General features: G+C 39.7%; 2 long non-coding RNA genes across 5 annotated transcripts in view; one reads left to right on the top strand and one right to left on the bottom strand.

Annotated features, from left to right (window-relative positions):
• Positions 1–22,882, bottom strand: part of LOC113744574 (uncharacterized) — a 39,590-nt gene extending 16,708 nt beyond the window's left edge. The window contains exons 1-2 of one of the 3 annotated variants that reach the window (XR_003461660.1): positions 22,447–22,882; positions 16,057–16,154 (exon numbers count right to left, since the gene is read on the bottom strand). This is a non-coding gene — a long non-coding RNA (uncharacterized LOC113744574). Of the gene's footprint in view, positions 1–1,918; positions 2,113–16,056; positions 16,155–21,318; positions 21,471–22,446 lie in introns of those variants that run through there. The other 2 variants (XR_003461659.1, XR_003461661.1) reach the window with 2 other exon arrangements.
• Positions 1,718–12,735, top strand: LOC113744573 (uncharacterized). Of its 2 annotated transcripts, none has more exons than XR_003461657.1 (4): positions 1,718–1,986; positions 11,086–11,192; positions 11,357–12,060; positions 12,557–12,735. It is a non-coding gene; the product is annotated as an uncharacterized LOC113744573 (long non-coding RNA). The 2 variants fall into 2 exon arrangements; XR_003461658.1 differs by having other exon boundaries at positions 1,728–1,794.
• Positions 22,883–27,460: the final 4,578 nt, after the last annotated feature.

Genomic DNA, 27,460 nt, shown 5'->3' with positions numbered 1-27,460 from the left:
GGAACAGTACATCAGTGAAATGCCAAGACCCTGACCAGAAGACTGCATGGACTGGGAAGGAAGGTGTCAAGGGAATGACATAGGCTAGGATTTAGTGGACAAAGGTGGAGAAAGATCAAGACGAGGATGCCCCCCACCATCCTTACACTAAGTAAGTGTAGTGCTGTTACTTAGTTAACATGATGACAACTGATCTATCTGATGAGACAGATATATATGCGTGTATATGAAAAGACATTTAAGAACATTCAAACGCACCCAATGACAAACTTTGTCCACCAGAGAGAACATTTGACCAATGTACGAGGTACATCGACTGACCTCACCTGGTCTCTCAACATCAACTCCACAGCTAAGAAGGCCTCAACTTTCTGTGGAGACTGAAGAGAGCCAGTCTGCCACTTGCCGATCCTAACCATCTTCTGTGCAGTCACTGTAGAGAGCACGCTGGCCAATTGCATCACACCCAGACACTGAAGGAGCACGCAGATCCTCTCCCGCCCTGAAGGATCCCTCCCACACAGACTGTTTGCCCTTCTGCTATCAGGCAGAAGCTTTCACAGCATCAGAACCAGGTCTGCAAAGTTCTGCATAGCTTCTTCTCCCAAGCTGTCAGACTTGCTTAACACTGTGCTGCCATCCACCACAAAAGACACCTCAACCCCACCCACTTTCTTCACACATAGCTCACCTGGCCTACATCTCTCTGCTTCTGCAATGGATGTTTCATGACTACCCTGTACCGATGCATTACACCAGACCATCGTCAGCACTGTGCCCCAAATTTATACTATGTAATTGGTGCATTATTATATTATCTTTTCACACACCACACTTAAACACCAGCAGTCAAGTCTGGCCACAATCACACATTTGTAGTTCTGTTTAAAATTGTACTTGTTTTAGAAGCCAAAATGGATCTCGAGTAACATTTCTTTTGTCAGACTACTAATCACTAAGGTAATATTACTGCCTCTGAGACACAAATGCAAGCATTTTCAATACAGATCTGTCAATAACATTAGCTCATTTAGATTTTTTTTTTCTTTATTTGACAGAGACAATTTGAAGAGTGACAGGAATATGGGGAGAGTGAGATGGGTAATGACATGCGGGAAGCGGGAAAGAGCCACAGGTCGTATCTGAACCCTGGGCTGCCGCGGCAAGGTCTGAGCCTTTGTACATGGGGCGGACACTCTACCAACGGAGCTAAACGACACCACTTCATTTAGAAATATTACAAACAAAACACTGAAAATGCTTAAACTATGAAATCACAGGAATGTACTTTAAAATATGTTCTGTATTTCCTGTAATATTTTGTCTGGTCAAAGAAGGTAGCGTGTAGCTTACATCCATGATTAGTTATGAGCTGCAATATGACACAGGAAATATATGGAAGGAGTGCAGCTCAGGAGTAATCCTCCCTCAAGCAGGTAGCTCTGGTTCTCCAACCAGTTCTGTTCAGGATTCAACAACAATAAATAATCTTATACGAATAAACCTGTTTCCTGTGTGAACTGTCTGTAACTAAATAAGGTCGACTGTATTTTTAACCTCTGTTATAACGGTGATACTTGAAGAGTTGAGTGTTTTCTGGAGTGGTACACGGTGTTTGAGAAACACTGCAATGCATGTGATCAACTGGCAGCGGAGTGTATATCCAACGGACACGTTTTCAAATTGGCGGGACATTTAAACTGCAGCCGCTCGTTGCTAGGTTACAGCCGCCCTGCGTAACACAGCATGTCATTATCAAGCTCACCTGCCAAAAGTCGGGCTACGTCACGTCAGGTCAGTTTTGTGGGTGAAATGTTGTCGCTCTCCTGCTGCTCTTAGTCTGTGATAGTTTCTCGGTAGCTCCTTACAAGCTGACAACCTCAAACGCCACTACTGCCCTGACTGTATCCGAGCTTACCTGTCCAGCTGTGGGTCCGTGAAGACGTCCGACACCGCCGGGCCGCCTCGTTTCAACAAGCTAGCAAAGTAGGCTATTCTAACATGTGTATGAGTTGATGTCTTGATTCTGCTCGGTTTGTGTGCTGCAACATTTACTACCAGGTGCCACAGACATATATACGTAGACGCCGCATTGAACGCTGAATCGTACGTCGACGTCGTCGCCATTTTGGATGTGGCAAAGTGGAGCGCAACCCTTAAGTTGCAGAGTGGCAACACACGGAAAAAGCTGTGCAAGAGTATTCTTTACCAAGGTTTGTAACTTACACACACACACACACACAGACTGCAGTTGTATAGCTGTATAGATATGTATGTTCATCAATCCCCCCTGTGTATGTATAAAATATATATAGATATATATATATATAATATATATATATATATATATAGAATATATATATATATGTATGTATATACAAGGGGCGCCGCCAAGAATTTTGGGCCCCATGACAAAAAAATCAAATTGGGCCCCCTCTGTGCAGTTATTGTCACCACATCTCTAGGACCTAACTATCCCATCAAAAGCTTTACATAACTCTAATTAAAAGCTTGCAACTGTTTTGCGTCTTGTAGTTCAATACTAGTACTAGCACAATATTTACTGCTGGTGATTTGTACATGCATGCAAGTCTGCATACAGTATGCAGTGCAGTTCACTATTGGATGCGAGATTAAAAGCCACCATTAAAAATGTGCTAAAGGCCATTTTTTTACAGTATCAATGTATTTTATTAGGGAAAAATTTTCGACCGAAACCGAATAAAAATTAAATGGTTTGGCCGAATACCGAACCGATATGAAATGCTGGTGTTAAATTTTTCACTATTTTTCTACTACGGCATAAAAAGCCTAGAATAAATTTGTAGACATGTGTTTTTTTCAAAGAAAGTAAATGTTTATTTAATATCCTTCAAATATTCCAGTAGAATTTCCAGTTAGTATCAGTTCATTTATATTGTTAGAAAGCCCGTTTGTTTAATCCTGTTTATTGTTCTTGAAAGAATATATTAGTTTTATTATATTTCCGAATTTCCATTTTCCCACGTTCTTGAATGCATCTTAGTCATCCGACGGTCATTGAACGCACCTGGTGGTGAGATGCAGTAATGTAGAGAGAATATATCTTCGCTAAAGAGCAGTGTATGATGTATTTTTTCCTGTGTTTTTTCCTATATCCTGCATCGTGGGTTTATTGTGTGTGAATGAGAAAGAATCAGCAACCCTGGCCAGATCACTGCGCACGTTGTTTCATTGCATCAATTGCACACGCCACTACGCCTTACTATCTGCCACTCACCGAAGGCTCCTGTCAGTCGTGGGCTCTTGGAATGCCCTAACTTTTCCCCAAATATGTAAAATGTATATATGTTCATCAATTGCACCCCCCTCTGTGAGATATATATATAATATATATAGATATATATATATATATTATATATAATATATATATATATATATATATAATAGTATGTATGTGGTGTGTGTGTGTGTGTGTGTGTGTGTATGTATGTTGGTATGTATGTGTATATATGTATATAATATAAGTATATATATATATATATATAGATATATATATATATATATATATATATATATATATACAACACACATCAGATCATTATATCTCAATAATATGAAAAGGATTAATCTAAATCAGTTAAATGTAAACGTTAGTGCTCTTTATTCAGAAAACCCTCATGTCACGTCTACATTTCATGATCTGGTTATTATAGACACAGATTAAATGTTAAATATAAATATTTCAATATTTATCATCACAGTAACAGTGTTACACACATTATTAGCTGTAAACACTCAGCATTAGAAACATACATGCATTGGTTTGGTGCTTACATAAGGAGTAAACATTTATAATCATCACTTTAAAAGTTACATACGTTGTTTTTGATGCCTATTTGTTTCCCAGATATATTAGTGTGTGTGTGAATAGGTGTATAAGAGGCATTGACTTTAGAAAGGCGCTCTATGAAGTTCAATCCATTTCCCTTTATTAGTTTACAGGGCAGATCTGCCACATCCGATATGGCAGATGTGGCAGATCGTAACGCAGCAACGGACCAACCTGCTCAATGAGGCGTCTACGTATATATGTCTTTGCCGGGTACCTGCAAGGCTTGCTTGATTTGCTTTGATGTCAGTTGTGAATTAGCTCATTTAATTCAGTGACTGAGCTTATAGCTGTTTGTTGTTGTTTGACACATATTATGATGCTGATTAGTGTTATGACTGCTGTGGCATTAGGCACTTCTCTCCTGGTTATTAGATTGTTTGTGCTGGATAGTGTAATACAACATTGGTGTAAGGTGTTTAAATATGACTTTTGTCTTGCTAATTGGAAACTCAGCATATCTTCTTAGGTACAGGATGGGTAGTCACATTTTCAATTTCGAGACATACTGTTCTACATTCAGGTAAGTGAACAGTTTAGACTTGTCATGAAGTGTTGAGCTCCTGTTCTGTGGTTTGCTGCCTCTGTCAATCTTGACTTTATAATCCTCACTCATATGCTAAGTTTGATGCTTGTGGAGTGACAGGGTCAGAGCCTTTATGCTGAATAGCAACACTATTATGCAATAAAACATTGACCTTCGTGCTAATAGAGCAGGTGGACTACTTCAAACAGCAAATGCCATATATTGAATGAGTGTGGCTGTTGTTTTAGCTGGCATCTTCTAACTGAATTGATCACAACCTGTTTTTTATGCAAATAGGGTGTTAGAAGATTTTTAATCTTCTTGGTGTGCCCCTGAAAGATATCTGAACTATCATAGATGTTTCCAAGGATGGAGCAAGCACTCTGAAATGCACTCTACGCTACGAAGGGATGGATTTGTCTTAAAAATTGTGTTATGAATACGAGCACTGAATTAAAATATGGTTATAAGTTTGAACAAAATGAGATGTGTGAGATGTGTTTTTAATCATCTCCTTAACAGTTTTGTTCAGTTGTATTATAATGAACTAATCCTCAGCAGAGCTGCACAAAATGTACTGCGTGATGACCTCTTCAGATGTGAAATAAACAAGGCTTAGCGTTGCTAAATCCTCAATGAGCTTTTGTTTTGCATTTTGCTCGGCGCGTTCATGTATTTGCAGCAACCAGCACATTGAGTGTCCAAATCAGAGCAGAATGAATTGGAACAAATGAGAAACACACTTCCAGATGTCTTTGCAAGTGTTTACAGGAAAACTTGAATGTAATTTCTGTGATTTTGTTCTCAAGAGGGACTTGATAGAGTTTGACAAAGGAAACCTCAACAAAAATAGAAAAATAAAGTGGGTGACTGTGGTCCAAGTCAAAGCACATAAATGTGAAGATCTTTTGGTTTCCTTAGATGGTGAACTGAATATCTTTGAGTTTTTGATGTTAGTCGGATAAAGATGACATCAGCTTAGACTCCAGGACTTTATGACATTTATGTCATTCTTTACTAGTTTATGGCCTCTTTTACACTATTTGATTAATCAGTTAGGTAAAGACGTTATGGTTGCAGTATGGATTGTTGCTCACAGTATTTTTAGTACTCTACACACTGTAGGGCCTTCATATTTATTTAATCTTTGTTCACTTTACAGCTTCTCAAATTTAGTGGTTTTCATTATCCTCTTTTATAATAACTTAGCTAATCAAGAGAATAATTTGGCGGGAAAAAAAAATCAACTGAGAAGTTAAGGAGCATGTTGCAAATTGCAAACCACACTCCATTGCTTACTGCCACAGTAACAATAAAAATCAACAAAAACACAGGGTGAGACACCCAGATAATTGATTATTGACTATTGATATTTCAGTGCACTATTTCAGCAATAAAATCAACAACAACAACTATAAAAGTACTAATAAAGTACTAAGTATTACTCATCCAGTCGTGGTGGGCAGCCAACTTGCTGCTTTTTTAGCACCATATCAATCCCTGTCCTTGTGATACCTTACATAAAAATGGTTCCCATGAGTTCACTGCAGTGATGTAAACACATTTAAAATTTGAGAAAAATAAAGCAATGGTATCAGATTGAGATGGGCTGACTTGAGGTATCTGGAGAGAAAAAGAGGGATCTTGACATCCCTAGGATGAGATTACTGGGAAATAACATCGAGTGGTGCAATTTTTACTAGAAAGAATATTCTGTTTTTATTCCAAGAAAATTATTTATGTGTCAGTTGCTGCCGTTGACGTCAGTGGCTCCAGTTTTATTCCCAACCACCAATTCTTAGCCATGTCATGGGGATAGTGTTGTATAAATTCATTAAATTATATTGCTGTTGAATCTTTTTGCGCTTATTTAATTATCAGAAAGACAAAAGCATGTGTTTTATATCAAATAGAAATTAGAAACCTATCTTCCATTTATTATAGATGAATTTAGCAGTGATGGAGAAAATGTTCAACATACTGACTAATGATTATCTGGCATGCACTCCTCCCACATGCAAGCTGTTTTTATGACATTTCCTCTTTTATAGCATTCATGTCTCCTGCTGATCTCTCCATATGGTTTATATGTTTGAGTTACCGCACATGTTCTGTACTTGAGTCAGCCCCTCACATATCTCCATCACTTTCTAACATGAGATGAAAGGGAGTGTATCTGAACGCTGCTGACGACCACTGATCACAAATGTTGAAATCTGTAATCATATGGAAGCCTAATGTATGTGAGAGACATCTGAAGGTGTCTGAACGTTTATGCTTTATGAATATTGCTTGAATGTTGAAGTTTAATGGCTTGAGCTATAATTATCACGTTGATGAGAAGGCAAGATGTTCATAGTGACACCTCAGTAATGACCATGTTTGCCGAATTATATACATCCACATCCTACATGGCGTGACATGCTTACAATTTAAGTTGAGTTAGGTGCGAGTATGAATGAAAGCCGGAGTCGTTGAACTCTTTAGGTGCCCGTCTATAACCTCCCAAAGGATGAGGATGTGGGTTAATTTGTCTTTTTATTAGGTTCAAAGGGTGCCATTTTCTTTTATGAGCCAAATATCATGGAGATTTGAATAAGATTTGAGGCAGCTAATGATGGGAAGGATGGAAAGTTCATTCATCACCGACTGTCTTTTCTAGTGTTACGTGTAGTTATTAAATGTTTATATACCTCTTTGAAGAAAAGTAGATGCACACATTCTTGACTGTAATTGCTGGAACTTCCATGTCCATAATAACAGAGATCTCCAGCGTTCACATGATTAAAACTTACCCCATTGCGGACAAGAACATACAGCAAACTGTGATGACTTAATCTTTACTGGCATTCTATATTTTGAACTTGGAAGAACCTAGCCTCTCGGGTAGTATAGAGACTAGAGGAATTCATGGCAGCATTCCCGCTACGACATAACGTATTCATTCGTGTTTAGTAGTAATGAGCACAACTGGCAGTAAACTAATAAAATTCAGCATGTTCTTAGACATTCAGCTGTTGAATATAGACAGCTGTTGTATACGTCCCTTCCAGCTGGACGGTCACGGTGTCTCTCCAGGTGTGCTCATTTACTGTCTGCACCATCATGTGGTGTGTCAATGTGCAATCTTTGTACCAAAAGCTGTTATGGCATCATTTATAGACAGAATGCTTTCATCCATGTACATATGTGATGTTTGTGCTGTTTTAGCCATGCTGGTGGTGTTGGTGTTGTGGCTTTATGCATGGAAATGTAGTTTGGTCGGTTCATCGCTTTCATCCAGAGTAAAATATCTGGACAGCAGTCAAATGGATTGCTATGAAACTCTGAACATGCATTGATTTCCTAGAGGTCGAATCTTACTGACTTTGGAAACCGTAGCGTATCCTAATGGATTGATGCACATCAACCTGCGATGGTGCGGGCTCACATTAGGTGCAGGGTGCAGGTTTTGATACATAACATTTGACACACGTGCAATCAGTTAGTAGTGTGTGTTGTCCTGTTGATATGTCATATTAGTTAGCACAGTGGTTGAGTCATTGAGTCATTGCCCTATTACTTCGGTATCATGGAATATATACGCGTATATATGGGTGTGTCTTTATTAGGGATGCACCGATCCAATATTTGTATCGGTATCGGTACCGATATTGAAGAAATTTCTGGATCGGGTATCGGTGACAATGGGCCGATCCATATCGGTCGATCTATTCAGTGTAATTCTATGCTGTGCACTGTGAGTGACGTCATACGCAAGCGACACGCCGTGCGGAGCCTGCAGTGTTACAAAATGGAGCGAGCGAAAGGGTCAGCTATCTGGAGCTATTACACATTACCTCAGTCAACAAGCTCCATGGCTACGTGCAACATCTGTAAAGTTAATGTTCCGAGAGGCGGTATTAAAACGTCTGGTTATAATACAACAAACCTAATAAAGCACTTACAAAAATTTCACGTGAGAGAGCATGCAGAGTTCGTTGAACAGAATAAACAAAAAAAAGGCAGCATGAAGCAGCTAACCTTAAAGGAAATGAAGGAAAGAGGAAACAAATTTCCAATAAACGGTGTGCAGGCAATCAAAATCACCAAAAGGATTTTGAACTTTATCGTCATGGATGGGCAACCGCTGTCGGTTGTTGGAGACAAGGGATTTCGGCTGCTAATTAACCACCTGGAGCCACTGTATGACATGGTAAGCCGAAAATATTTGTCCGAGACGGTTCTACCTGAACTGCATTGTAAACTGTCCAAACACATATTGGAGAGGATAAAAGACGTCAAAGCTCTGCGTTTCACGACAGATATCTGAAGCTCTGACGTTTCCTCCGTGTCACTTTTGAGTTTAACAGCACACTTCCGTGGGTCACACACCAGTGACGCAGCTACCCTAAAAGAAATGCTTGATAAGTGGCAAATTCCTTTGAATAAAGTCCATGTCATTCTGAGGGACAACGCCAGCAACATGCGAAAGGCGATGGACAACATGAGAGTGCGTAGTTTAGGCTGTGTTGCACATACAATGCATCTCGTTGTCATCGATGGACTTCTATCACAGCGCTTCACGGCTGCAAGATATCCATGAACTGCTAATTTTTAGAAATAAAGACTTCTAAAAATTAGCAGCAAGTTTCAGGACTTCAGGACAGAATTAAAACTGTCAGGGAAAAGGCGAGAAATATATTATATTGTGATTAATTACTATGCATGCTGCTGAGAGTAATCGCAGTCCACATAGAAATTCTGCCAACGTCTGCGGTCAGGAGTTCAGGCATGTTTTTCTCCAGATGCCTGGATTGTGGATTAGGGTGGTCTTATATTTTATATGTAGACAGTTTGTTTGACCTTCTCCCTTTCTTTGTAGATTTCAATTAAGTGCCCTGTAGTGTTTTTTTGTAAAAAAAAAAAAAAAAAAATATATATATATATTATATATATATATATATATATAATATAATATATAAATAAATAACAATATAAATCAAAACTATGCAACTGCACCACACAGATATAAAAACATAGGCTATATTAAATATCCATGTGTAAGATTTAGGGGTCTTCATTTACAGAATATGGCATTAATAAAAAATAATATAATAACCTGTAAATAAGAAATATTGTGTGTTTTTTTTTTTTTTTTACATTTTTTAACCCAGAACAGACAAACTAATTTTTTGGCGTATTTTGTAGTTTCTCCTAAGCGAGAGGCAGCTACCTCGCTACAAACGACTAAATCCTACACAATGGTCCTTTTAACTACAACAATGGACTTGTCTGTGATTATTAACCTTTGTCACCAATTTATCACCAATTTAAATCCTTACATGTTAATATCAGATAAAGCTGCACATCTGTCACTGTCACAACCAAGACCAAACAAACAACCAAGAAAAAAAAATGTTCAAAGTCTTCATTATCCCAGACATGCAAGGCTATCAGTGAATGTTGGAAGATGTGGGTGCTTCAGAATTCAAATTAAGTTCACAGCAGCAAAGCTGCCTCTCTATGCAATGGAGCCATCAGCAGAACAGCAGGGGTATTGAACAGACATTCACTCTAATTATAAATCAACCTCTTTCTGCTCAGCCTGCTCAGATTGCTCACACTGGTCTCTGTCTTTCTGTGTGTGTGTGTGTCTCTCTCTCCCCCTCTGTCTCTCTTTCTCTCTCGCCCACGTCTACCCGCAGCCAAATACTTTGGTTCATCCAAGGTAAATCTGCACTGGGTAAACAATCACCACCATAGGGGTTACAAATTAGACCAGCATTCTAAAAAGTTGAAGTGGAATGAACAAGTGTTCTCGTGCCTAAAGACACACTTTATCAAACATTTAATAAATATTAAGGTCAAATTACAGCAGCCCATGTAACTAGACCAAAGCAGTGAAGAATGATTCGTACTGGTCTGTACTTGTCTTGAATTTGTTTATATTGTAGTGAAGATTTCCAATTTTTCTAGTTTGTACTTATAGAGCTTTACCTCATAACTAATCTCCTGCAGTTGTTAGGGTATTAACAGGGCACTATGTCACATTCTTAAGTGATTCCTGGTAAGTCCTGTGACCTGAAGGTACAGATCCATAGCCAGGTCACCATCCTAGTTACCTCAGTGACTCGTGCCTGTCATGCTTAATGCCAATGTCTGATGTAATCTGCATCTCGAGTAAATCTGTCCTTAATTGCAATCAGTTGTACAAGGGGGCACCAGGTCCTTATTTTAACTAGCAAAACGAATGTTGGCCCTAAAAATATTTTCTAATAATTTCTTTGTGCAACTTTGCATGGTTGTCACAGTAACGTAACGTATACTAAGAAGACAAGTGTTAAAAGAATTTTTAAATGACTCTCCAATAAGGAAGACTGGATTCAAAGTATGAAAGTTGAATTTATTATTCTTGTACAAGAAGGAGCGTTTAACAGTGCAACACACAAGAGGGGTTACAGAGAAAATGGCTCCCAGAAGAGCCTTGACAATTAGTTCTTATAAACTCGAAAATGGGCTGTCTCGGACACCTCCCCATAGATACAGATAGCATCATAACGTCTTTCTCAGTTCTCTAATCAGTAGTAGGCAGAATATCCCTTTGTCTAAACGACACCCCCCTGACCCATCTCCGACCCTTTATCCTGTTCTGAACTTCCTCCTTCTATACATTAAGTTGAACTTCATCTCTCCCTGCTAACCTCAGAAAAAATGTAGTTCAATGCAAACAAGATCCTGAAGAATCACGACAGAAGGAGAAGTCAAAGCCAGTGATACAGCAGTTAAACCCCAGGAGATGACCCTTGCACTCCGGTAAGTAAGCTTGGCTAAACAATTAAATCAAAACCAACACACCTACACCAAAACAAAAGCACTCATTGGTTATAATCCTGTGTGTCATTCAACATGCCATGAAAGTCTGAGAGGAAATGCTTCCACATGCATGTGCTGTCATCTTCCTTCCTTTGCCTTTCCAGTTACCCAAACCACACCCTGAGGTGAAATGAGTCCAGAGGAGTGTGAGGGGCCCTACATTGTGATGGCTGAGCTTAAAAAGGATTTAAACACTACTACTTAACGGCTCTTAACCTCACCGACCCTTTTGGGACTAATACAAATCCTGTTGTGCTAGAGAATTACATTAAGCCATTGCTTTGAACCCGGGTCCCCAGTGAGCACATGAATTGGAGCATTTATGGTAGGTTTATTGTTGTTTAAGGTTTTCAGGCCGCAATTCCCTAACTTGACAAGTATGAGCCAAACCACACCCTGATTGTGTATGGGCCACTCATGAGCGTATGAGTGATTTTATTTAGTGAAGATTGTCCACGTTTTTCAATATTTTGTCAACATTTACTGCCAGTAATCAAACACTGAAATTAGACAAGTGGAAAAATCATCAGTGGTTGTTTTTATCTCTGTATTTCTCGTTCTTATGACTTGCATACAACTTCAACAATTAGCCTGAATTTCATGAAGTCATCGTCTGAACATCCTGATCTCACCTTATTCAGCTGTGACTGAAACTAAGTGGAGCCTGTGCTGCAGGTGCAGGAAGTGTTTTGTTTGGATTTGTGTTGTTTGGATTTTATCTTGCCTCCCTTAGAAATGACATGAATAGGTTCCAATTCTCTCCCACCACCTAATGATTGGCGAGCATGGCAGAGCTATAACCGTGACGGTAAATAAATTTCAAGCTGTGTCGAAATTAATCTGTTTGTTTTGCTCTGATTCCTGAACTCAAAACCACTTCATGACACACACAGATTTGTTTAATTTTGCACACAATTTATATCTTGTTTCCCCAGCAAAACCTTTTTTTTTGTTTGTTTGTCCCACTAAATGTTCAAACCACCATTTAATTGTAGAGATATACAACATATCTCTGTGTAATTTATCCCATGTATTACAAATTATAGTGAGGGGAGACCTGTATAGTTATAATCGGAGTTGAAGATTGAGCTTTGAACTACACTTCTTTCAGACTGGAAGCACCTCCTATAACCTGGGATGAAGCTGCATACTTTGTAGAACAATATAAGTCCTCCGTTCCACTCTGAAATCTGTTTTAATTCATTTGAATGTTTGCCCTTCACTTCACTGATTCACTTGATTCAATTTAAGCCCAAAATAAATGTGTGTATTCTGAGATTTTTTATTTATGTTGTTTGGTCTAGAGACAGTGCCACTGAGGAAAAGACAGGAGGCAGAGCTTGAGGTAGCAGAGATGACGATGCTAAAGGTTCTCTTTGGGAATGACCAAGATGGATAGGATCAGAAATGAGTACATCAGAGGGACAGCACATGTTAGAAGATTTGGAGATAAAGTCAGAGAGAGGCCAGACTGAGATGGTTCGGACATGTCCAGAGGAGAGATAGTCAATATATTGGTAGAAGGATGCTGAGGCCTAGAGGAAGACCAAAGAGGTTTATGGATGCAGTGAAAGAGGACATGAAGGTAGTTGGTGTGAGAGAAGAGGATGCAGAAGACAGGGTTAGACGGAGGCAACTGATTCGCTGTGGTGACCCCTGAAGGGAAAAGCCGAAAGGAGATGAAGAAGAACATTTGTATGGTAAATTCACATGGCAACATTCATACACTGATGGCTGAGTGGCTGTGCCATGCAAGGTGCCAACCTGCATATCCAGAGCAGTTATGAGTTCAGTTTCTTGCTCAAGGACACTTTGACACGTACTCTGGAGCAGCCAGGGCTTGAGCACAAATTAGTATTCAATTCAGAGTGTTTACAACATGTCTGGAGGGGATCTTTAACAACCACATACCTTATTCATACAATCACACTGTGTTATTTGTTACTTAGTGGCTGTTAGAGGAACGTAACAAATACCACACTACCAAAGAATGAGTCACTTTTATGAACAGTGCTGAAATCTACAGTTTATAATAATGATGATAATACGAACCTTTAAAATCCTGAAACTTATGGGTAACAAAATACATTCATTGGACCAGAAAAAAGTTTAAATATTTCTAGTAATACTGAGACAATTCATGTAACATCTTCAACCTTTTTTACTGGGGCAGATTGCTTCACTGCAGAGTAACTCAAAGCTACGTGCGGTCTTCTAACAGGTCGTAAATATAGCAAGGAGTGAGACAATGAAGAGCCTTAAATGTAATCAGTAAGCTCTTAAAATCTCAAAACACACTGGGAGTCAGAGGTTATGCGGTCACATCTCTGAGCAGGGCTGTCAGATGCTCACGATAATCTTAACCCTGACCCAACCTCGGACATGACTCCTCTTCTAACATTAATCCTAACCCAAAGATTAAACACAGCCTAGACATTCAATATCTATACACAGCTTTTCACGCATTAACAAGTAGGCAGACACGTGAAGTCTGGTACATTGTTTCTACCTCTTTTCTATGATAACAAGCACCAATGAAACAATGTATTTTTAATCTAAAACAATGGAGTCCTCGAATAAAGCAAGATGAAATACCTAACCAGATATGGTACCCATCTGCGCTGTCTTCCACAACCACATCAAATGAACAGATCTCAGTTGTCAATTAACAAATGGAAAGGAACAATTTGCTCTACAGAAAAAAAACAATGACTTTTAGAGCAGACTTGTTTGTGAAACAACCAACGTATTGTACCAGAACTATATTGTTATTTCAGCTGAACTTTGGTGAGTCACCATGTTATCTACCATTCCTTGATGTTTCCAGTAAACGTATCTTGACTCGTCCCAAGTCTCTACTGGAAATGTATCACTCCTTCTACAATGTAAGTTGAGACTTGGCTGATGCAAGAGCAAATCACAAAAGCATGCCTCTTTTCAAGAAAACCTCACTGTGTTCTGAGAAATCCTGACTGTTTTCTCCAGACAGTAAAAACGATTAGTCATGAGTTTGTCCCTTTGATGCAAAATTTACTGTAAGTAATTTACGAAATATGCTCTCCACATTCATTCTTCACCTATGAACTTTAAATATGAATGAAAGAAAGATCTATTCAGCTCTTTCACTACCAAATGACTGCTAATGTCTATGTAAACCTTTCTATCAAGTAGGTCTTTTCTACTATTCTTGGCTCACATTGGCTGTTGCAAATTAATTTGCATGCTTATTTGTTCTTCCTCTCATTTGACAAGCATCAAACTCCCACTATAAAGGTTTAAGAACACATTCACACATGTAATTACAGTAGCATACATTTGGCAGTGTTGTTGTTCTCGAAACTCACCTTACAAGTGAAAACCTGAACATTATTAGGTGAAAGGCTAATGTGGAAATCAACCCTGGGGACTCATTCACTCGGGCTCTTTACTGGTTATTTCAATGGCAAGCTGTTGGGCTGATATTCAAAAGTTCTTTTTTGGCAAGAGAAAGCTGTTTTAGATTAACAACCCCGCAGAGTTTTGGAGAGGTCCATACTGTAGGCTATAGAAATAGGGCCTCACTGCATAGTAAATGGAAACTTTAGGGAATAGTTCATGGTAAATTCATGAGACATAACAGTGAACATAGGGCAATCTTTTTAGTCAATAAACAGAGCGTCAACATTTGACAGGACATTGATTTATAATGTTTTTGAGCAGCATCTGATGAACACAATATGAGCAGAGACATTAATCAGTAAGAACAGAGCAACAACTAGTACAAGCCAGTTGAGAAATGTGCCGGTCCTCACACATGCAGAGCACGTAGGCGCTCTCTACATACATTCTGCTTCTCATTATGCTTACATACATGCTTCTCATTATGTTCAGGACATCCTCCCCCCAAGCCTATATCCATTTAGCTATTTATATGTCAACAGAATTACCACGGAGAAGCTCTCTGTCTCAAGTGGACATTTTCTGTTACTTAAGCCTTTTGTTCAGCTCTGATGTGTTACTCCATATGTGAGCCTTTCCTGATGCTTAAAGATCCCCTATAGTGCCTATGTGTTCCTTGTAAACCACGTTACACGGACCAGATTTTAGTGTTGTGTATGACCACATAAAAATAGATACATTTGTTTCATATTAAAAGTGGGATGCATTTTGTATAGTTGAAATTCACTCCTTCTCTCCCGTCTGCAGCCTCCTGAAAAGACTTTGGCTAATCTCAAGGCAGTGAGTGTACAAGTCTGTCCTCATCTGAACTTTGGGTAGATGCAAATACACAGCTGAGTCCGCTGCTGCTGCCTAGTCTCTCTCTCCCTCTCCCTCTCTGTCTCTCTTTGCTCAGCATTAGCTTGCTTTGCTGCATTGCCTCCCGCCTACTCACAGCATGTCAACAAGTAAGATCTGATAAGCGACTGTGTCAAGTTGGAATCATATCTAAATACGAGGAGTGTCATTTGGAATTCACAGACGAGTAAAGAGAGGCAGAGGGCGAAGACGAAGAGACGCAGAGGGATGCAGTCAATCAAGAGATACCCGATGCACACACACACACACACATATTGATGCAAACAAACAATGTAAAAAAGTTGCTTTATTTCCAGTGCCACGGAAAGAGCAGGAAAACCAAAAATACTGCATTGCATCATAGCATTAAATCCCAGTGACTTGTTTTGATCACAGCTACATTATGTCTCCATGCTACTCCCTGACTAAACTCCAAAGCAAGGATGAAGATAATGACAATCCACAAGAGCGATTTTAATCTGCAGCTTCAGAAATCACCAGCAAAACTGAAATAATCTGTTCAACCCACCTTGAATGCACAAGGCCACAGTTCGACATTACAGCACAGGATGTTGATGCTTCTCATCGGGGTTTGTAGCCTTCGTTGTGTAATTCTTGAGGAACAACCTGATGAGAGAGGAATTTTGGAGGGATTAATACTAAGCATGAATTCAACACAGCATGATTTTGGACACTCAAATAAAATGACAGTAAATATAGTGCAGTGAATAGTGTATTGAATGATTTAAGACACAGCATGGTGGTAAAATCATTACACAGCCTTAATTAACTACTTTTGTCTGTCATGTTGGCTAACAGGTGAAACCAGATGCAAACAAGCAGTGTCTTCGCTCGTTTAAAAAAAAAATGAACTGAACTAGTTGTTAGTGTTCAATGTTAGATTTGCAGCCACTTTTCTGCCAAATTGGAGCAATCACCATTGATAGAAATTTTTAATATCTGCGATTCGAGCTTATAACTAGGAGGCAGTTTTTTTTGTTTGTTTTTTTGTTTTGTTTTACTTGTTCCTCATTATGGCAATTAAATTCTGTATCCTTCTTGCTCGGCTGTATCCGACTCTCACTCTTCACCATATACTCCAAATACTCCGTACACAATACCATTCTCAGTCCACCCAGTGAAAAAAATTGTTATTGTCTCTCAAAACTCAAAGAACTGATCATTAACACATCAAACAAACCCCATACCCCCTCCATCCATGGCAAGACAGTAGAACAAGTCAACAACTTTAAATATCTTGGACTCACTATAAACAAAAGTTTTGATCAACACATCACTTTTATCTTAATCCCAGAAAAACTCTTTTCATTATGTGTTAACTCGAAGCTGTCTGTTGCCCACCCTGTTGTTGCCCCTACAAAAGCATATTTCAACCCATGGTGTTGTATTGTTTTCCCTGCATCTTCACCATGTTGACAATCTCCAACATAAATAAGCCAGCATCACACATACTACAGCTCTAAAATCATCTCCCTTCCCACACCCAAACCATCAGACATAAGCCACTTATAATATCCAATGACACCGATCACCCCCTTAGTCATCACTTCACATTGCTGCCATCTGGACGGAGATACAGGACCTTTTTAAAATGGTGAAGACACTGCCTCGTTGACTATGTTGTGCTGGGATGTATATATGTATTATGGGGACTATGTATCTTTATATGTTGTTGTGGTTTGTTTGGTGTATGTTGAACTCGCTGTAAAAACAAATCTGCCTCTGTAACAATAAAGTCTAAGGCTTAGTTCAAACTGCAGACAAATCAGATATATTTCTCAAATCAGATCTTAAATCCACACTGTAATCAGATCGCATTTGTGTGTCCAGATATCACCAACCTATCTGCATGGGTTGCTGTGGTAACGACACAGGCACCAGTAACTACGTAGACTGGTGACGCAACGTTGGAAGCAACATTGTTTGTACAGAAGCCTCCCTAAGTGCCAGCTTTTCTGCTCTATCGGCTCTGTTGCAAGACACTTTGAAATCAGATATGAGCAATCAGAGTATCCAGAGTGAGATGCATCTGATTGGAATAGTATCACAAACCACCTGCAAATGTAGCTTGTTTTTGTATTTTTGCTATCATGGCTTTCTGAATGAAATCTAACATTGCGAAGCACCTGGGCTTGCAAGATCACGTGATGATGCAAGTCAAGTTATTTGCTTCTGTATGAACCCTATTGGTTTGATGCAATCCGAATCTTATCCTACATCGTACAACTGGCAGCTACTGAATGATGGGTGTGGTTTATCTCCAGGTGTGTGTGACGACCGTTTGCTTGAAACGGCCTAAATCTAAATGTTGAAAGACTAAGCCACAAAACTTGATTCAATATGGGAGCTATGAATGACCAATGCAGGCTCACATTTGATTGCTAGCACACAGAAGAGTGTGCCCACAATCAGCCGCAATCAACCTGATTGTGTTGGCTACCTGGGAAACCTTCATTAAACATGATACTCTAGTGCCTGTATTTTGCTTTCCATGTGAGACAGACAGGCTCAGTTTTTATGACTTTTTTGCAGGAGGGAACAGAAACCATGAAGAGTCATTTGTAGCCAGAGAAATGCAAGGTTTGAGTGGATTTAAAAACTTCTTGATTTATGACCTATCTACTTACTCTGTTACAGATGTAAGAAACACATTGTATGGACCACATTAAATTACACCTGGCAGGCTCTGGCTGAGATCTGATCACAGTGTGAGCCAGACCACCTCTGGAGATCTGGCAGGCCTTATCACATTCTGATCACTCTTAAGATTCAGATTCAAATAGCTCTTTAATACCAGGTGTAAATGTGGTCAAGCCAGGTTTTCCTATTTTCTTCTGTTTTCTTCTCATGTGTGGTTTAACTCTCCCTGTCTGTTTTTGTTTTATGGTTATGGTCCTTCTGAAACATAAATAGTGGATGTGTTTGGGGGAAAAAAGGCTTTGAGATGTTGAAATGTAATAAAATGATCAGGACAATGAAAACACATCAACACCCAATCAACTGTAGAAATGTACAAATTTATTGAGAATTTACATAAGGATTTTGGGGGATTGGAACTTTCCTGCCTAATGTATTCAAATCTAATTAAAGTTGCTGTAATGAGTTTTGTAAAACTGCCTAAATTGTTCAGTAGTCTGCAGCTCAAACTTCTGAGTCTGTGTCTTTCCTTATGGCTCTGTCTTCTTTTTTCCTTTCAGACAGCTCTAACACATTGGCTGGTACGTAGGTAGGTGTTTACTCCTTAAAAAACCTCTCACCTCCCCCACAAACACATTAAATATGGAATCACAAATTGAAAGTGGACTTGTGTTGACTCCTTATGTAACCAGACTGTCAGGATGTGATGATTTTGAACAAAAAGTTTCTCAGTACTGTGTAGGAGGCAGAGGGCATCGACAACAGCTTTTGCTAGACTGAAAGTCATGTTTGAAGAAGTTTGTTTTTTTTTTCCCTTTGTAAGACATACTGTGGAGTGAAGTCTTGTTGGAGACATCGTACATACTCTTTAGTCTTACAGCTCATAAAATACTCTAGACCTTGGAGTCAATCATCTGTTTGAGTGTATTTTTCCAAATGATGAGGCCAAAGAGACTGTCCTTGTCAGGAAAAAAATAGCAGCGGTTGTATGGTTAACCACTTACCTATGCTTATGTTTTTCTGACAAGCAACCTCTTGTGGTTCTTTGAGTAATGACTGTCCTTTCTCAGAAATAAGAGCACAACTATGTAATGATGTAATGCCACAGCCAAACCACCAACCAGGTGGATGGTTAAGCGGTAAGTATGCTTCAAACGAGGTTCTTATTGGATCGTTAAACAGTGTCTGAAACTCTTTCCCCCACACCTTTCTAATCCTGTCACATACCAACAGTCAACTTTGTTTTTTAAACCCTTTTATAAACCAAACCTTAACCATAGGCGAGGTAGATAATGTCCAGACAATAGGGACAGATGATTTGAAAAAAACTCCCATATGAGTCATTTTCAAAGGAATAACACATGGCCTGTGTTGATGTTTAGGCTCTAAATTCCTGTGTAACTTCAAGAATTGAAGAAACCAAGACATGGGATAACTCTGCATCTGTGATTATAATCCAATGTGAAGGCATTTTAGTGTCTAACCCTGATAACATCTGAACTCATGTACAGCATATACATATTCCCTTTCCATCTGTGCAGTAATTCAATATAAGCCATAGCCCTAATTAAATGCATATAGTGAGACTTTATTCTTAAGAGCCCCATGCTGATTTTCTCTGAGTTTTTGTGAGCACTCTTGGCTTCCTTTCTTCTTGCCCATACAAGCATCTTATTGTAGACTGCTTGCATTTTTCCCAGTTATCTCTGCTTTCAAAGCCTCGGCTAAACATGGGTCCTCTTAACCTCCTTTTTATTGCTCCAGAACCTTTTTCCAAAACACCTCGCCCCTTGCCTTATTGGCAATTTGAAATCCAAACAAAATGTGCCCCAGGGTCTTAAACCATATTGCTCTAATTTGTTTTTATTTTGGGTAAATTAGACATCGGCACCAATCATTCTGGATGTTCATCTTGAAGGGAGCTATAAGCTTATTAACTGGTTGAGAACCCCGTGCTGGTGCATGTGAGAGGACTCGGACTGAATAACCCAGTAGATCTGTACTGGGTGTTGTCTTGGAGACTTTAATGAAATGAAGTATGTGTTTGCTGTTAATTAAATGGTATTTATGGGTATGACCTTTATTGCTGCAACAACACTGATACAGATATTTCTCCTGTCTGGATAGTTATTTCTTTAAACTTCTGTATTCAAACCATGTATCTTAATGCACAACCCTGTCTCATAGAGATTATGTTTAAATATATGCACCTAAATAACACTGTCTATTAAAGCAACAATTTATAATTTATAAAATACAGGGCAGCATTTTACCTCCTCCCACCCTTTTCACCTATCAGATTGTTTACAGTTAGACACAGACACAATAAATCTTGCAATATCTTCAAGAATGTATAACTTTTCATAACAGTAATGCCAAGTGGTCACAATATCTTTGGGATCGTTTTTTTGTTCGAGTAACTGTAACTATGAGCTGCTGTGAAACCATCTACTTACATTTCAGTGGTATCAACTCAAAATAAACTTTTTGGATTCTGTTGTATTTGATGGCGATTTGTAAAAAGTCTTAATTTTATACTCTGTCAGGCCTGTCAAGACAGCAAGCAAAGAACTTTTTACAACGCTTGTTTTTTTGTCCGTACTCTGTATAAATATGAAATAGTATCATAGAGCTCTGGGTGTCCATAGACAGCTGTAATAAATCCGCTTCAGCAGACAGGTTGAAAAGCCAGAGTAAAGATAAATCTACTTTTTGATCCCAAAAATAAAAACAAAGCAAAACTCTAAGCTCTCCTCCCTCCCGTCAGTAAATGGCTGCAGAGCAGACTTCGAAGCCACTGTTTGTTCCTCAAGAAACTGCAGCTCTGCTGCTGCTGTCTCTCCCTAGAGCTTCCCCCAGCTTCTGAGGTTGGTAACCTTAAGCCTGGACCACACCAGGCACGTGTCTGTCACGTCGTGGCCTTGATGCTCCACGTGACTCCAAACCCCACCAGGTCAGTGCTCAGTATTTGCTCTGATTTGGTAATTTTTCCTGGTTTATGTGCCATGAATATGCTACATAGTTAAATTGTTTCCCTTTTGGCTCTTTTTAACAATTAGAAGTTTGATAGAGTCCTTCAGAAGCTTCTGGAACACTTCTGAAACCCCAGGGTGCTTCTGGTGCAATTACTAACCTTGTCCAGGCGTACTCAGATGTGTTGTAGCCGTCCCTGTTGAAAGTTTTGGCTAGCAGCAACTCTTTACCTCCGCTCAGCCTGGTTCTCTACCTTTTTGTCCTCGTGTTGGACTCAAGTCAGACTAGATGCTTCAGTGAGTAATCGTCACCTCTCCCAGCACAAGTAGTATTACAAGAAAGTACAGGTGAAGCTAGCTGGATTGGAGTTATTTTCAGTAAATGTCTCCCAATATAACACATGTATTGTAACATGCCAGACCCTCCAGGAATTCACGATGTTGCGATTTGCAACTTTAACGCGACTTTAGTGAATCCCTGTGAATTCAGGTTGGTGTTGCAATTTTAACCAATTACCGCGATTTTTCCACAACTTCCACTTCCAGTCTGCCCGGGGGATTTAACTCCGCGGGTCAGGGACGGCCACACGGTGCGGGAGGATCCCCTCGTGGGACCTCTCCCCGGCGCTGGCTGGGCCCCACCGGGCGCATTTCCTCCACAGGAGTGCGCCGCGAGCGGCTCTGGGCTCTTGGAAAGGCTCGGGGGCGAAGGTGAAGCCGCGAGCTTTACATTGCCTGTCGGACCTCGCCGCTTCCTGGGGCACACACGCAAAGCACTCACAACTTTCGCTTCCTCCCGCAACAAAAATCACGCAATTTTTTTGAAAACCTCATGCAACATCAGGCATTTTAGGCCGCAACTATCTTAAAAAAGGCCCGTGAAATCCTGGTGGGACTGATATAACAGGCATATTGGCCCTTTACCATAAAACAATAATGTTGTTGACATACAGTATTTTATTTGTTTTGTGCCAAAATGTTTGATTTTGCAAAACAGTATTTGCTCAAAGCAACTGAGGCATTACTAAACTTTTACAACATAAGCTACCTTCCAGATATGTTTAGCTTCCTTGGTATTTATCTTTTTCTAACCATGGGCCAGACTCTAAATGCAAACCCTGAAGTATGTTGACAAAGTCCTGTGCCTACCATCCTCCCTATCACTTAAATGTAGAGCTTCATACACTAAAAAACACATTTTCTGTGCACATATTTCAGACAGAGAGTACATTTGTCACCACACTGTAATTGGGCAAACACACTTCTAGGAGACAGAGTTAATACATTACATTATTAATGCTGTTCTCTGTGTTGTTCTTGCTGTGGCTTATGCTTGGATGCCCGCCTCCTTTACTTGAGTGGTCAGTAGATCACAGACAGCTAATTATGGCACACAGTGTCCTCAGAAAACAAGAGCACCAAAGTAGCTCATGCCGTGTCCTCAGAACGTGCCAGTTCTGTTCAAGTTGTCTCTCTGTCACTATCTATTGCCTCTCGCGCTCTCTCTAACTTACTCCCTCGCTCGTCTCAAATGGGACCTGAAATGACCAGCACACGTTCCCACTGGGGGGTTTAGACTGATTCATGTGGGAGCTGCAGCAGAGCTTCGCATTTTTTGTCTTAATATATCCAGGCAGATGAAAGGGGGGAACAGAGTAAACTGATGGCACAGACCAGTGCTGCATTTTCATTCCTTTGAAATAGAAGTGTGATGCCAGGATTCACCAGGGGGTCTTACAAAGCCAAGGCAATAATGAAGAGGAGAGGAGGGTTACGGGGGAGAGAGGAGGTGTGTAGTTGCAGATCGGTGAGAGAGACGGAAAAATCAGGAAAACGAGACAGGCGGAAGGGAGAGGCTGGAAAAAATGAAAGCCATCACTCGGCAAATGCGGATGGCGGCAAACACGCGAAAATCCTTTTAACGACTGGCTTTAAATGACGCAGAAAATATTCTGAAATGTTCCGAAATAACTGTGAAGGAAACAATTTCTCTCATTTCACATTGAGCATAAATAAATTTGAATTAAAGACCCAGTTTATGTTGGGTTGTTAAACACTCTGAACATTGGGAGAAAATGAGTCCAAACTCTCACCTGTTAAACATTTCAAACAAACCCTTCTTAATCCCTGTGCCCACCCACAATGATGAATTAGCATGAAACATTTTATCTCTTGCTTGCATACATTTATATGTCTTTTGGACAGTGCTACTGCTTTATTTATTGGACTAAAAACCAACCAGGGAATATGACGAGAAACCGAGAAATCTTTCACACTGTTGTGTAGAGAAGAAACTCAAGAACTGCATTACGTCTGAACTGGGGTTTTTTTTTCCGGGTCTTTAAGAACTAATAAGATAAATAAGGAACACACAACACAACATCATGGTTTTTCAGCCACGTGTTCATGCCTCTAATTAAAGTATTAAACCATGTCCGTCTCACATATCCAGACATGTCACTGGAGAGATCAAAAGAAGTCCTCTTGCACATGAACATGTTCATTATTTTGCTTCATCAAAAAAAAAAATCTATAAATCTATTTAAAGAAAAACAGTTTTTTTTTTATATTATAGAAGAGAATAACTTTATTTAAAAAAATAAAAATCAAGTGTGTTTAATTACAATTAGAGCATGTTAACTAGTAAAACAAATTGTGTTTCCATCATGTTGAGCTGGAAATAATATGCCCCCAGCTGATCTAGCTGCTTACTCAAAACTCACACAAACAAGCTCGCCGATCTCTTTCATGGTCATCACATGATGCCTCTACAGTTTTTCACAGTTTGATTGCAGCTTCTCAAATGTGCTGATTTATTCTTAACATTATTTTATGTCATTTTAATATCAGTATCTTTGGGTTTGGGCTGTCGGACAGACAAGACAAGACATTCGAATACCTCCCCTTGTATAATGGAAATCAGAAAATCTATAAATGTGAGAGAATCACATAATTGATGATGAAAGGTCGCAGCCTTACTAACTGTCCTCAACTTGATGAGTGACTTTCAGCTTTGATTTATTACAAAATAAACAATTTACTATTGTTACTAGATTAGCAACACTTTTTTCAAACCACCTATAAAACTAATCACATCTTACAGAGTATCTTCGCTGTCTCTCAACCCACTCTGCCCTTAGTTCGCCTCAGATCTCAGTCTCATCAGTGTTTTGCTTCACCTTCCTGTGAATGCTGCCAGTTGATGTTTGTCCCACTGTTTTAGCGGTATCCCGCAGAGACAACTCAGGGCAGAAAACACATCCTATTAAACACTGTTGAGTGCACAATGACCTTATGAGGACAGCAGCGCTTTGATTCTCCTCCTGGGGATTTGGTTTTTGGTAAACACACAAACCTCACATTAAAATTTTTTGCAATTCAAACATGTTTACAAAAACATAAAAACTGCTAACAACTAGTTCTGGTGTGCAGAAGAAGCACACTTCACTTTTAGATGGTATCCATTACACGTAAACAAACCGGGATAAATGCTGTTCATGCAAACACGCTTACATATGTATATCCATTGCACTGCAGCAGAATATCTAAAATGAACACATAGTTAAGGCGTAACATTGGTAGTTCAATTTTATTAGAAATGCTGACAATTGTCAAACAGCCATTAAATAATACAATAAGATCAATAAAGACAATTGGTCACAGCAGCTGTGGATGCTTCAGAGGGCGAGAGACATAGAGGGGGAGTGTGTGTGTGTGTGTGTGTGTCAGAGGTTTTCTCACTCACCCTGTCTTGCCACCATCTGTCCTGAGGACTGGCATCAATGAGTGTACAGACGGGCACTCACTAATAAGCTCAAACAGGCAGCAGCGAAAGAAGCCACATGAGGACAAACCCGCCGACATGCTCACCATCATCATTACTCGCAGAGTGCAAGTAAGGGCAGAGACAACTGGAGACGCTAGCTCATGTGAAGACTTGCCAGGAACCCCTAAAACTGCAGAGAGAATATCTGTAACACTCAGCGAGGGTTTTTTGTGAAATGTTTGGATTTAATAAACAATAAAAAAGAATTGCACTGCAGGTTAAAAGTGAGGCGTAGTCACAGATCAGTTGAATGTAGGTTAATCCAAACTTCTCACCTTCGTTCTCTTTATCTCACGTTAAGATTTTCGCTCACTGGTTTTAACATTTTAAGTGTTTGAACAAAAAATATGGGATCAACAAGTCCATAAAGCCTTGAGTAACACAGTAAAAAGGGTTCATGTATAGAGACTAAGGTTGTCAAAAGTATCAATACTATTTCGATAACACATGTTTAAAACAATAGTATCATTGTGTAGTATCAAAAGTACCAAAGAAGTGAAACAAAGGACAAATTTTTAATGAGACTCTTAACTTGCGGCTGCACAGTTGAAACAATGGGGAACAATGTGCAAGCACTTTGGTGTTTCAGTCTCTCTGCTGGCTGGTGTTTAGCTGGACAGGAGGTGATTGATTTTAACAACAGAAAAAAACCCTTTGTTTGTGACAACCATTCATCTAGATCAGTGTACAATATCTAACACCAGCCGCAGCACTGATGGTTTCACACCTGAAGTCACTGTCCAACATGCTCCACCTACAGGCCATTTTGACTTGTCGCAGCAGACAAAGCACAGGTGCTTCCATGACAATGTGATCTTCTCAAGTCTCTTTATTTGTGTCACCTTGTCTCCTTGTCTCTTCTGTCCGCCTGCCTGTGACCCAGAAATCGATCACAGCACACCATCGTCTCAAAGAAGTCTCACTGAAAGAAAGAGGAGGCTTTCCGAAGCACGCGTGAGCAAAGATGTGCAGATGTATCTTGTGGAAGCCTTTTAGGCATGTGCAATGTATAAAAGAGGCTGAAAAGGACAACCGAAGCAGTGTGCCACACAAGGATGTGTTTTTGTGTCGTCTACCTCGCCTCATCCATAAGAGGAAAGGAGGCAAGGAAAGGAATCTATGGAAACTGAGAAATGAGAAACACAATATGAAACTGATACAGCTAAATGACACCCTTAATTTTGTTATTTGAGCTTGACAAGTCACATCTGTTACAAAAAGTGGGTTATTTGCAAGTGCAAATGCAGATGTGCGCCACCTACAGGTAATGAAAGACCCTGCCGTTTTCACTCGTGTGCGTCCTGCAGGCAAGTGAGCGTTGAGTTATTCTCAACGTGTCTAATTTAAGGGAATTTGGCAGCTGGATGTTTTGTGCGGTCAAACAGTCAGTTTGCGGCTGCACAGACGTTAGTTGTAGCGAGTTAGCACCGTGTGCGTGTGTGTGTGCCTCTGTGTGCGTTCACAGTACTCACCACAAACTCCGGTTGTGTTATTTTCCTCCAGTCTCAGTACGAAAGAGATTTTTAAAGCCCTGGGATGAACGCAAAGCTGCTAAATATTTTCCAGTCACAAAGACGTGTCTAAGCCTCAGTTCACACCACCCTTTGCACCTATTGCAGAGCAAATTTGCATCTGTTAGTGCCCACTTGTGTCTTTCCCTTGACTTAAAATTCAGCCCGTGTTTCATCCAAACACATCTTTACAACAGCAGTTTCTTTGATATAAATTTGCCCAACTACACATGAGACATCCTTTGTTGCCTGAAATATCTTTGTTATTCAATGAGATTGTTGACAAGATGAAATGCTGACCTCCAACAGATCAGGTGTCAGTGTTTTCCTGAGATTTCTTGAGGTTGTTGTTTTGCTTCATGTCAAACAGGGACATCATTAAAATGATACGTGTAGTTTAAACTTCCCCAGGTTTTATATTTGTAACACTACCATGAACCATAAAGCTACACTACAGAGACATCACAATGCCACCAGTCACCAATAGTATAATGTTACACTATCAGTGACACCTTGACAGTCACATAGAAGATGGCGACTTCAAAAACATTGAGCTTTTTTTTGTTGTTGTTGTTGTTGCCTGTTTGTAAAATTATTAATTCTCTTTCTTCAAATACTTCTCTAGAAATTCTGTAGAAACAGTGATTTGTTTGGTCTGTCAGTGATGTCCACGACCCTATTTTGAATCATCACGTGTGATGTGACTAGCAAGATGAAACAGATTATTATAACATGTTAGTCCACTCCTCATTGGCTCACTAGTTGCTGAGATACAAACAGCCCACAGGGCAGGCAACAGCAGTTCATTCAAGTTGAGCATGAACACTAGTGCTCTGTGATTTAGACAGGGTCATGGAAGGTGAAGCGGAGGATGGGAAAGAGGTAGATTTTTATCCTCTGTTCTATTCAGCACAAGGAGAGAGATATCAGTGACTTGAAAGAGAAGGAGCCAGCATTGAAACTTAT

Source organism: Larimichthys crocea, chromosome XXIV, assembly GCF_000972845.2.
Source record: "Larimichthys crocea isolate SSNF chromosome XXIV, L_crocea_2.0, whole genome shotgun sequence".
In the NCBI taxonomy this organism is placed as follows: domain Eukaryota; kingdom Metazoa; phylum Chordata; class Actinopteri; family Sciaenidae; genus Larimichthys; species Larimichthys crocea.
Note: the sequence above shows the minus strand (reverse complement) of the source record. Positions and strands in the feature narration are given on the sequence as shown.